Genomic DNA, 11,863 nt, shown 5'->3' on the forward strand with positions numbered 1-11,863 from the left:
CCGGACCTCCAACCGGGTGTTAGTTTCTCAGCCCAAAGCTGACCAGACCTCCGACCGGGATTATAAAAATTTCCCTTCCTAGCCAGAAGGCCAGGATAGGGTAATATGCTCAAAAAGTATGAAAAGGCAAGGTACGGTGTGCTACAGAGCCCAAGACTTGCCGGGGTCCCAAGCCAGCAAGCTCAGACCCACTCCAGGGTCGTCAGTCCTGGGGCACGTTGTACCATAGCCCCCCACCCTTACTCAGTCTAATAGCCATGATCCTGGTAGGGCCATGTTTTCCTCTTGATGAATATACTATCCACCCAGAGTACTAGCAAGCGCAACCTTCCAGTGTGCATTGTATCATTGTACTAAGGTGGCCTGGAGCTTAAACCACCTCTTCGAACAACACTACACTTGATCTTAGCCAAAAGGCCGAGAAGCGATAACCAGAATTGGTTTGGGCCTCGAGTGGCACCCTGGCCTATGCCGGACACATCTTAGGGAGAGAGAGCGAGAGGGAGACAAACCCACGCCTACACAAGACATTTTGTCACCCAAGCCAACCCTTGAAAAGGCTGCTTTGCAGAGCAAAAACAAGAAGAATGGTGCGTTTTGCAGCCGCCGCCCACTGCAATGAATCTGAATAACTCCTCCTTTAGGGCGCAAGCAACTCCCCTCCCCCTTGCAGTCTTTCCAATTCACGATACAAAAAGACGGACAGGACAGGTTGCCTGACTTTCCGTCACTGCCACCCTTTGCCATCCTTACCCGTAGAAAGCCCTTTCATCATCCCCAAACCCTAATCTTTTCCCTTTCCTTCCCAGCCCCCAAACCCTGCCCTCTGTACCTTTCTCACCACCCGCTTCCCTTCTCCTGTCATCCCCCTACCACCCGGGAAAAAAAGAGATTGCCCCCTCCTTCCACTAGCCCACCCTCCCACCCAAAGAACAACTTCTTCTGCGCAGCTTGTTTTCTAGGCAGCAGCGCTATTGTGATGTCATCGGGGGGCATTGTGACAAGCCGCCAGTGTTCCGTCTCTTCATGTTGTGCACAGTTCAAACGGAAAATACATCAACAGGCAGACTACAGAAAAGCTTACTATCAAAGGTTAGAGGGGGGCTTTCTCAGAGGGCTTTTTACAGTTTTTCTATTCCCAATTAGCCGTTTAAGTGTACTTATTGAAAGTAGTAATTCTTTCATAGGCCGCCCTTTCTTAGTATTTGACGTTCCTTATATTGCGGTATGAGGCTTCGCAGTAGGTTGCAAACATTCATCACCCATGACTGTCCCCAATTGAGCTCAGAAGCTCAATGTCTATCATGACCTCTCTTTTAGAATGTCCAAGAGCAAGCAAACTATTCCTCCAGGAGAGGGCGCCAACAGACTACTAAAGAGATCATCATTACTCAAAGAAAACCCCAAAAACCAATGCATGATAGGAATAAACAGGTAACTTTCTTTGGAGTGGAAGCGGAGAGATCGCACCAGATGCCAATTCTAGATCTTATCACACCTGTGGTCACTGCAGCAGCAGGTGAATCCACTTTGTCCAAAAGGGATCTATTCCATTCAATTGCAAATGATCTAGATAAGACAGAGAACTGCAGCACGGGGACATAGCCGAGTTGGTCAGGTTGAGTGGTGATGAGTTTGCTATTTGGATGAATAAAGAAAGTCAAAAGTGTGAAAGATAAAAAACAAAAGGAGGAAGTGTGAAAAGTGAATGGGCCAAATTGAGGTGCATATGAAGACGTATGCTTTCTTCCAATTCATTAAATCGGGCTAATATGAATCAGGTGAATTGAGTTCTGTTTTTGGAAACTGGGTTAAGAAGGGGTGCACCGTTCCTGGAGGTACTGCAATACCAGGTCAATGCGTGGAGTGGACAGAGCAAGCTCTTTTTCCATCTCCCTGTTCTAAAAATCCATTTAATATATGGTCCCCAGATAGGGGACGTATCAGATATTAAACTGATAAGAACAGATACTACACTTGATCTTAGCCAAAAGGCCGAGAAGCGATAACCAGAATTGGTTTGGGCCTCGAGTGGCACCCTGGCCTATGCCGGACACATCTTAGGGAGAGAGAGCGAGAGGGAGACAAACCCACGCCTACACAAGACATTTTGTCACCCAAGCCAACCCTTGAAAAGGCTGCTTTGCAGAGCAAAAACAAGAAGAATGGTGCGTTTTGCAGCCGCCGCCCACTGCAATGAATCTGAATAACTCCTCCTTTAGGGCGCAAGCAACTCCCCTCCCCCTTGCAGTCTTTCCAATTCACGATACAAAAAGACGGACAGGACAGGTTGCCTGACTTTCCGTCACTGCCACCCTTTGCCATCCTTACCCGTAGAAAGCCCTTTCATCATCCCCAAACCCTAATCTTTTCCCTTTCCTTCCCAGCCCCCAAACCCTGCCCTCTGTACCTTTCTCACCACCCGCTTCCCTTCTCCTGTCATCCCCCTACCACCCGGGAAAAAAAGAGATTGCCCCCTCCTTCCACTAGCCCACCCTCCCACCCAAAGAACAACTTCTTCTGCGCAGCTTGTTTTCTAGGCAGCAGCGCTATTGTGATGTCATCGGGGGGCATTGTGACAAGCCGCCAGTGTTCCGTCTCTTCATGTTGTGCACAGTTCAAACGGAAAATACATCAACAGGCAGACTACAGAAAAGCTTACTATCAAAGGTTAGAGGGGGGCTTTCTCAGAGGGCTTTTTACAGTTTTTCTATTCCCAATTAGCCGTTTAAGTGTACTTATTGAAAGTAGTAATTCTTTCATAGGCCGCCCTTTCTTAGTATTTGACGTTCCTTATATTGCGGTATGAGGCTTCGCAGTAGGTTGCAAACATTCATCACCCATGACTGTCCCCAATTGAGCTCAGAAGCTCAATGTCTATCATGACCTCTCTTTTAGAATGTCCAAGAGCAAGCAAACTATTCCTCCAGGAGAGGGCGCCAACAGACTACTAAAGAGATCATCATTACTCAAAGAAAACCCCAAAAACCAATGCATGATAGGAATAAACAGGTAACTTTCTTTGGAGTGGAAGCGGAGAGATCGCACCAGATGCCAATTCTAGATCTTATCACACCTGTGGTCACTGCAGCAGCAGGTGAATCCACTTTGTCCAAAAGGGATCTATTCCATTCAATTGCAAATGATCTAGATAAGACAGAGAACTGCAGCACGGGGACATAGCCGAGTTGGTCAGGTTGAGTGGTGATGAGTTTGCTATTTGGATGAATAAAGAAAGTCAAAAGTGTGAAAGATAAAAAACAAAAGGAGGAAGTGTGAAAAGTGAATGGGCCAAATTGAGGTGCATATGAAGACGTATGCTTTCTTCCAATTCATTAAATCGGGCTAATATGAATCAGGTGAATTGAGTTCTGCTTTTGGAAACTGGGTTAAGAAGGGGTGCACCGTTCCTGGAGGTACTGCAATACCAGGTCAATGCGTGGAGTGGACAGAGCAAGCTCTTTTTCCATCTCCCTGTTCTAAAAATCCATTTAATATATGGTCCCCAGATAGGGGACGTATCAGATATTAAACTGATAAGAACAGATACTACACTTGATCTTAGCCAAAAGGCCGAGAAGCGATAACCAGAATTGGTTTGGGCCTCGAGTGGCACCCTGGCCTATGCCGGACACATCTTAGGGAGAGAGAGCGAGAGGGAGACAAACCCACGCCTACACAAGACATTTTGTCACCCAAGCCAACCCTTGAAAAGGCTGCTTTGCAGAGCAAAAACAAGAAGAATGGTGCGTTTTGCAGCCGCCGCCCACTGCAATGAATCTGAATAACTCCTCCTTTAGGGCGCAAGCAACTCCCCTCCCCCTTGCAGTCTTTCCAATTCACGATACAAAAAGACGGACAGGACAGGTTGCCTGACTTTCCGTCACTGCCACCCTTTGCCATCCTTACCCGTAGAAAGCCCTTTCATCATCCCCAAACCCTAATCTTTTCCCTTTCCTTCCCAGCCCCCAAACCCTGCCCTCTGTACCTTTCTCACCACCCGCTTCCCTTCTCCTGTCATCCCCCTACCACCCGGGAAAAAAAGAGATTGCCCCCTCCTTCCACTAGCCCACCCTCCCACCCAAAGAACAACTTCTTCTGCGCAGCTTGTTTTCTAGGCAGCAGCGCTATTGTGATGTCATCGGGGGGCATTGTGACAAGCCGCCAGTGTTCCGTCTCTTCATGTTGTGCACAGTTCAAACGGAAAATACATCAACAGGCAGACTACAGAAAAGCTTACTATCAAAGGTTAGAGGGGGGCTTTCTCAGAGGGCTTTTTACAGTTTTTCTATTCCCAATTAGCCGTTTAAGTGTACTTATTGAAAGTAGTAATTCTTTCATAGGCCGCCCTTTCTTAGTATTTGACGTTCCTTATATTGCGGTATGAGGCTTCGCAGTAGGTTGCAAACATTCATCACCCATGACTGTCCCCAATTGAGCTCAGAAGCTCAATGTCTATCATGACCTCTCTTTTAGAATGTCCAAGAGCAAGCAAACTATTCCTCCAGGAGAGGGCGCCAACAGACTACTAAAGAGATCATCATTACTCAAAGAAAACCCCAAAAACCAATGCATGATAGGAATAAACAGGTAACTTTCTTTGGAGTGGAAGCGGAGAGATCGCACCAGATGCCAATTCTAGATCTTATCACACCTGTGGTCACTGCAGCAGCAGGTGAATCCACTTTGTCCAAAAGGGATCTATTCCATTCAATTGCAAATGATCTAGATAAGACAGAGAACTGCAGCACGGGGACATAGCCGAGTTGGTCAGGTTGAGTGGTGATGAGTTTGCTATTTGGATGAATAAAGAAAGTCAAAAGTGTGAAAGATAAAAAACAAAAGGAGGAAGTGTGAAAAGTGAATGGGCCAAATTGAGGTGCATATGAAGACGTATGCTTTCTTCCAAATCATTAAATCGGGCTAATATGAATCAGGTGAATTGAGTTCTGCTTTTGGAAACTGGGTTAAGAAGGGGTGCACCGTTCCTGGAGGTACTGCAATACCAGGTCAATGCGTGGAGTGGACAGAGCAAGCTCTTTTTCCATCTCCCTGTTCTAAAAATCCATTTAATATATGGTCCCCAGATAGGGGACGTATCAGATATTAAACTGATAAGAACAGATACTACACTTGATCTTAGCCAAAAGGCCGAGAAGCGATAACCAGAATTGGTTTGGGCCTCGAGTGGCACCCTGGCCTATGCCGGACACATCTTAGGGAGAGAGAGCGAGAGGGAGACAAACCCACGCCTACACAAGACATTTTGTCACCCAAGCCAACCCTTGAAAAGGCTGCTTTGCAGAGCAAAAACAAGAAGAATGGTGCGTTTTGCAGCCGCCGCCCACTGCAATGAATCTGAATAACTCCTCCTTTAGGGCGCAAGCAACTCCCCTCCCCCTTGCAGTCTTTCCAATTCACGATACAAAAAGACGGACAGGACAGGTTGCCTGACTTTCCGTCACTGCCACCCTTTGCCATCCTTACCCGTAGAAAGCCCTTTCATCATCCCCAAACCCTAATCTTTTCCCTTTCCTTCCCAGCCCCCAAACCCTGCCCTCTGTACCTTTCTCACCACCCGCTTCCCTTCTCCTGTCATCCCCCTACCACCCGGGAAAAAAAGAGATTGCCCCCTCCTTCCACTAGCCCACCCTCCCACCCAAAGAACAACTTCTTCTGCGCAGCTTGTTTTCTAGGCAGCAGCGCTATTGTGATGTCATCGGGGGGCATTGTGACAAGCCGCCAGTGTTCCGTCTCTTCATGTTGTGCACAGTTCAAACGGAAAATACATCAACAGGCAGACTACAGAAAAGCTTACTATCAAAGGTTAGAGGGGGGCTTTCTCAGAGGGCTTTTTACAGTTTTTCTATTCCCAATTAGCCGTTTAAGTGTACTTATTGAAAGTAGTAATTCTTTCATAGGCCGCCCTTTCTTAGTATTTGACGTTCCTTATATTGCGGTATGAGGCTTCGCAGTAGGTTGCAAACATTCATCACCCATGACTGTCCCCAATTGAGCTCAGAAGCTCAATGTCTATCATGACCTCTCTTTTAGAATGTCCAAGAGCAAGCAAACTATTCCTCCAGGAGAGGGCGCCAACAGACTACTAAAGAGATCATCATTACTCAAAGAAAACCCCAAAAACCAATGCATGATAGGAATAAACAGGTAACTTTCTTTGGAGTGGAAGCGGAGAGATCGCACCAGATGCCAATTCTAGATCTTATCACACCTGTGGTCACTGCAGCAGCAGGTGAATCCACTTTGTCCAAAAGGGATCTATTCCATTCAATTGCAAATGATCTAGATAAGACAGAGAACTGCAGCACGGGGACATAGCCGAGTTGGTCAGGTTGAGTGGTGATGAGTTTGCTATTTGGATGAATAAAGAAAGTCAAAAGTGTGAAAGATAAAAAACAAAAGGAGGAAGTGTGAAAAGTGAATGGGCCAAATTGAGGTGCATATGAAGACGTATGCTTTCTTCCAATTCATTAAATCGGGCTAATATGAATCAGGTGAATTGAGTTCTGCTTTTGGAAACTGGGTTAAGAAGGGGTGCACCGTTCCTGGAGGTACTGCAATACCAGGTCAATGCGTGGAGTGGACAGAGCAAGCTCTTTTTCCATCTCCCTGTTCTAAAAATCCATTTAATATATGGTCCCCAGATAGGGGACGTATCAGATATTAAACTGATAAGAACAGATACTACACTTGATCTTAGCCAAAAGGCCGAGAAGCGATAACCAGAATTGGTTTGGGCCTCGAGTGGCACCCTGGCCTATGCCGGACACATCTTAGGGAGAGAGAGCGAGAGGGAGACAAACCCACGCCTACACAAGACATTTTGTCACCCAAGCCAACCCTTGAAAAGGCTGCTTTGCAGAGCAAAAACAAGAAGAATGGTGCGTTTTGCAGCCGCCGCCCACTGCAATGAATCTGAATAACTCCTCCTTTAGGGCGCAAGCAACTCCCCTCCCCCTTGCAGTCTTTCCAATTCACGATACAAAAAGACGGACAGGACAGGTTGCCTGACTTTCCGTCACTGCCACCCTTTGCCATCCTTACCCGTAGAAAGCCCTTTCATCATCCCCAAACCCTAATCTTTTCCCTTTCCTTCCCAGCCCCCAAACCCTGCCCTCTGTACCTTTCTCACCACCCGCTTCCCTTCTCCTGTCATCCCCCTACCACCCGGGAAAAAAAGAGATTGCCCCCTCCTTCCACTAGCCCACCCTCCCACCCAAAGAACAACTTCTTCTGCGCAGCTTGTTTTCTAGGCAGCAGCGCTATTGTGATGTCATCGGGGGGCATTGTGACAAGCCGCCAGTGTTCCGTCTCTTCATGTTGTGCACAGTTCAAACGGAAAATACATCAACAGGCAGACTACAGAAAAGCTTACTATCAAAGGTTAGAGGGGGGCTTTCTCAGAGGGCTTTTTACAGTTTTTCTATTCCCAATTAGCCGTTTAAGTGTACTTATTGAAAGTAGTAATTCTTTCATAGGCCGCCCTTTCTTAGTATTTGACGTTCCTTATATTGCGGTATGAGGCTTCGCAGTAGGTTGCAAACATTCATCACCCATGACTGTCCCCAATTGAGCTCAGAAGCTCAATGTCTATCATGACCTCTCTTTTAGAATGTCCAAGAGCAAGCAAACTATTCCTCCAGGAGAGGGCGCCAACAGACTACTAAAGAGATCATCATTACTCAAAGAAAACCCCAAAAACCAATGCATGATAGGAATAAACAGGTAACTTTCTTTGGAGTGGAAGCGGAGAGATCGCACCAGATGCCAATTCTAGATCTTATCACACCTGTGGTCACTGCAGCAGCAGGTGAATCCACTTTGTCCAAAAGGGATCTATTCCATTCAATTGCAAATGATCTAGATAAGACAGAGAACTGCAGCACGGGGACATAGCCGAGTTGGTCAGGTTGAGTGGTGATGAGTTTGCTATTTGGATGAATAAAGAAAGTCAAAAGTGTGAAAGATAAAAAACAAAAGGAGGAAGTGTGAAAAGTGAATGGGCCAAATTGAGGTGCATATGAAGACGTATGCTTTCTTCCAATTCATTAAATCGGGCTAATATGAATCAGGTGAATTGAGTTCTGCTTTTGGAAACTGGGTTAAGAAGGGGTGCACCGTTCCTGGAGGTACTGCAATACCAGGTCAATGCGTGGAGTGGACAGAGCAAGCTCTTTTTCCATCTCCCTGTTCTAAAAATCCATTTAATATATGGTCCCCAGATAGGGGACGTATCAGATATTAAACTGATAAGAACAGATACTACACTTGATCTTAGCCAAAAGGCCGAGAAGCGATAACCAGAATTGGTTTGGGCCTCGAGTGGCACCCTGGCCTATGCCGGACACATCTTAGGGAGAGAGAGCGAGAGGGAGACAAACCCACGCCTACACAAGACATTTTGTCACCCAAGCCAACCCTTGAAAAGGCTGCTTTGCAGAGCAAAAACAAGAAGAATGGTGCGTTTTGCAGCCGCCGCCCACTGCAATGAATCTGAATAACTCCTCCTTTAGGGCGCAAGCAACTCCCCTCCCCCTTGCAGTCTTTCCAATTCACGATACAAAAAGACGGACAGGACAGGTTGCCTGACTTTCCGTCACTGCCACCCTTTGCCATCCTTACCCGTAGAAAGCCCTTTCATCATCCCCAAACCCTAATCTTTTCCCTTTCCTTCCCAGCCCCCAAACCCTGCCCTCTGTACCTTTCTCACCACCCGCTTCCCTTCTCCTGTCATCCCCCTACCACCCGGGAAAAAAAGAGATTGCCCCCTCCTTCCACTAGCCCACCCTCCCACCCAAAGAACAACTTCTTCTGCGCAGCTTGTTTTCTAGGCAGCAGCGCTATTGTGATGTCATCGGGGGGCATTGTGACAAGCCGCCAGTGTTCCGTCTCTTCATGTTGTGCACAGTTCAAACGGAAAATACATCAACAGGCAGACTACAGAAAAGCTTACTATCAAAGGTTAGAGGGGGGCTTTCTCAGAGGGCTTTTTACAGTTTTTCTATTCCCAATTAGCCGTTTAAGTGTACTTATTGAAAGTAGTAATTCTTTCATAGGCCGCCCTTTCTTAGTATTTGACGTTCCTTATATTGCGGTATGAGGCTTCGCAGTAGGTTGCAAACATTCATCACCCATGACTGTCCCCAATTGAGCTCAGAAGCTCAATGTCTATCATGACCTCTCTTTTAGAATGTCCAAGAGCAAGCAAACTATTCCTCCAGGAGAGGGCGCCAACAGACTACTAAAGAGATCATCATTACTCAAAGAAAACCCCAAAAACCAATGCATGATAGGAATAAACAGGTAACTTTCTTTGGAGTGGAAGCGGAGAGATCGCACCAGATGCCAATTCTAGATCTTATCACACCTGTGGTCACTGCAGCAGCAGGTGAATCCACTTTGTCCAAAAGGGATCTATTCCATTCAATTGCAAATGATCTAGATAAGACAGAGAACTGCAGCACGGGGACATAGCCGAGTTGGTCAGGTTGAGTGGTGATGAGTTTGCTATTTGGATGAATAAAGAAAGTCAAAAGTGTGAAAGATAAAAAACAAAAGGAGGAAGTGTGAAAAGTGAATGGGCCAAATTGAGGTGCATATGAAGACGTATGCTTTCTTCCAATTCATTAAATCGGGCTAATATGAATCAGGTGAATTGAGTTCTGCTTTTGGAAACTGGGTTAAGAAGGGGTGCACCGTTCCTGGAGGTACTGCAATACCAGGTCAATGCGTGGAGTGGACAGAGCAAGCTCTTTTTCCATCTCCCTGTTCTAAAAATCCATTTAATATATGGTCCCCAGATAGGGGACGTATCAGATATTAAACTGATAAGAACAGATACTACACTTGATCTTAGCCAAAAGGCCGAGAAGCGATAACCAGAATTGGTTTGGGCCTCGAGTGGCACCCTGGCCTATGCCGGACACATCTTAGGGAGACGAGAGCGAGAGGGAGACAAACCCACGCCTACACAAGACATTTTGTCACCCAAGCCAACCCTTGAAAAGGCTGCTTTGCAGAGCAAAAACAAGAAGAATGGTGCGTTTTGCAGCCGCCGCCCACTGCAATGAATCTGAATAACTCCTCCTTTAGGGCGCAAGCAACTCCCCTCCCCCTTGCAGTCTTTCCAATTCACGATACAAAAAGACGGACAGGACAGGTTGCCTGACTTTCCGTCACTGCCACCCTTTGCCATCCTTACCCGTAGAAAGCCCTTTCATCATCCCCAAACCCTAATCTTTTCCCTTTCCTTCCCAGCCCCCAAACCCTGCCCTCTGTACCTTTCTCACCACCCGCTTCCCTTCTCCTGTCATCCCCCTACCACCCGGGAAAAAAAGAGATTGCCCCCTCCTTCCACTAGCCCACCCCTCCCACCCAAAGAACAACTTCTTCTGCGCAGCTTGTTTTCTAGGCAGCAGCGCTATTGTGATGTCATCGGGGGGCATTGTGACAAGCCGCCAGTGTTCCGTCTCTTCATGTTGTGCACAGTTCAAACGGAAAATACATCAACAGGCAGACTACAGAAAAGCTTACTATCAAAGGTTAGAGGGGGGCTTTCTCAGAGGGCTTTTTACAGTTTTTCTATTCCCAATTAGCCGTTTAAGTGTACTTATTGAAAGTAGTAATTCTTTCATAGGCCGCCCTTTCTTAGTATTTGACGTTCCTTATATTGCGGTATGAGGCTTCGCAGTAGGTTGCAAACATTCATCACCCATGACTGTCCCCAATTGAGCTCAGAAGCTCAATGTCTATCATGACCTCTCTTTTAGAATGTCCAAGAGCAAGCAAACTATTCCTCCAGGAGAGGGCGCCAACAGACTACTAAAGAGATCATCATTACTCAAAGAAAACCCCAAAAACCAATGCATGATAGGAATAAACAGGTAACTTTCTTTGGAGTGGAAGCGGAGAGATCGCACCAGATGCCAATTCTAGATCTTATCACACCTGTGGTCACTGCAGCAGCAGGTGAATCCACTTTGTCCAAAAGGGATCTATTCCATTCAATTGCAAATGATCTAGATAAGACAGAGAACTGCAGCACGGGGACATAGCCGAGTTGGTCAGGTTGAGTGGTGATGAGTTTGCTATTTGGATGAATAAAGAAAGTCAAAAGTGTGAAAGATAAAAAACAAAAGGAGGAAGTGTGAAAAGTGAATGGGCCAAATTGAGGTGCATATGAAGACGTATGCTTTCTTCCAATTCATTAAATCGGGCTAATATGAATCAGGTGAATTGAGTTCTGCTTTTGGAAACTGGGTTAAGAAGGGGTGCACCGTTCCTGGAGGTACTGCAATACCAGGTCAATGCGTGGAGTGGACAGAGCAAGCTCTTTTTCCATCTCCCTGTTCTAAAAATCCATTTAATATATGGTCCCCAGATAGGGGACGTATCAGATATTAAACTGATAAGAACAGATACTACACTTGATCTTAGCCAAAAGGCCGAGAAGCGATAACCAGAATTGGTTTGGGCCTCGAGTGGCACCCTGGCCTATGCCGGACACATCTTAGGGAGAGAGAGCGAGAGGGAGACAAAACCCACGCCTACACAAGACATTTTGTCACCCAAGCCAACCCTTGAAAAGGCTGCTTTGCAGAGCAAAAACAAGAAGAATGGTGCGTTTTGCAGCCGCCGCCCACTGCAATGAATCTGAATAACTCCTCCTTTAGGGCGCAAGCAACTCCCCTCCCCCTTGCAGTCTTTTCCAATTCACGATACAAAAAGACGGACAGGACAGGTTGCCTGACTTTCCGTCACTGCCACCCTTTGCCATCCTTACCCGTAGAAAGCCCTTTCATCATCCCCAAACCCTAATCTTTTCCCTTTCCTTCCCAGCCCC

At 46.6% G+C, this 11,863-nt stretch overlaps 7 non-coding genes across 7 annotated transcripts; all 7 read right to left on the reverse strand.

Annotated features, from left to right (window-relative positions):
* Window positions 1–1,816: 1,816 nt before the first annotated feature.
* Window positions 1,817–2,007, reverse strand: LOC142275934 (U2 spliceosomal RNA). The gene has a single exon (XR_012739492.1). It is a non-coding gene; the product is annotated as a U2 spliceosomal RNA (small nuclear RNA).
* A 1,387-nt stretch (window positions 2,008–3,394) lies between these two features.
* On the reverse strand, window positions 3,395–3,585 carry LOC142275936 (U2 spliceosomal RNA). Its single transcript, XR_012739493.1, has one exon. It is a non-coding gene; the product is annotated as a U2 spliceosomal RNA (small nuclear RNA).
* Window positions 3,586–4,972: 1,387 nt separating this feature from the next.
* Window positions 4,973–5,163, reverse strand: LOC142275937 (U2 spliceosomal RNA). Its single transcript, XR_012739494.1, has one exon. It is a non-coding gene; the product is annotated as a U2 spliceosomal RNA (small nuclear RNA).
* A 1,387-nt stretch (window positions 5,164–6,550) lies between these two features.
* Window positions 6,551–6,741, reverse strand: LOC142275938 (U2 spliceosomal RNA). Its single transcript, XR_012739495.1, has one exon. It is a non-coding gene; the product is annotated as a U2 spliceosomal RNA (small nuclear RNA).
* A 1,387-nt stretch (window positions 6,742–8,128) lies between these two features.
* Window positions 8,129–8,319, reverse strand: LOC142275940 (U2 spliceosomal RNA). The gene has a single exon (XR_012739497.1). It is a non-coding gene; the product is annotated as a U2 spliceosomal RNA (small nuclear RNA).
* A 1,387-nt stretch (window positions 8,320–9,706) lies between these two features.
* LOC142275942 (U2 spliceosomal RNA) lies at window positions 9,707–9,897 on the reverse strand. Its single transcript, XR_012739498.1, has one exon. It is a non-coding gene; the product is annotated as a U2 spliceosomal RNA (small nuclear RNA).
* Window positions 9,898–11,286: 1,389 nt separating this feature from the next.
* On the reverse strand, window positions 11,287–11,477 carry LOC142275943 (U2 spliceosomal RNA). The gene has a single exon (XR_012739499.1). It is a non-coding gene; the product is annotated as a U2 spliceosomal RNA (small nuclear RNA).
* Between the last annotated feature and the right edge of the window lie 386 nt (window positions 11,478–11,863).

The sequence above is a fragment of the Anomaloglossus baeobatrachus genome, unplaced genomic scaffold (genome assembly GCF_048569485.1).
Source record: "Anomaloglossus baeobatrachus isolate aAnoBae1 unplaced genomic scaffold, aAnoBae1.hap1 Scaffold_3899, whole genome shotgun sequence".
Taxonomy (NCBI): domain Eukaryota; kingdom Metazoa; phylum Chordata; class Amphibia; order Anura; family Aromobatidae; genus Anomaloglossus; species Anomaloglossus baeobatrachus.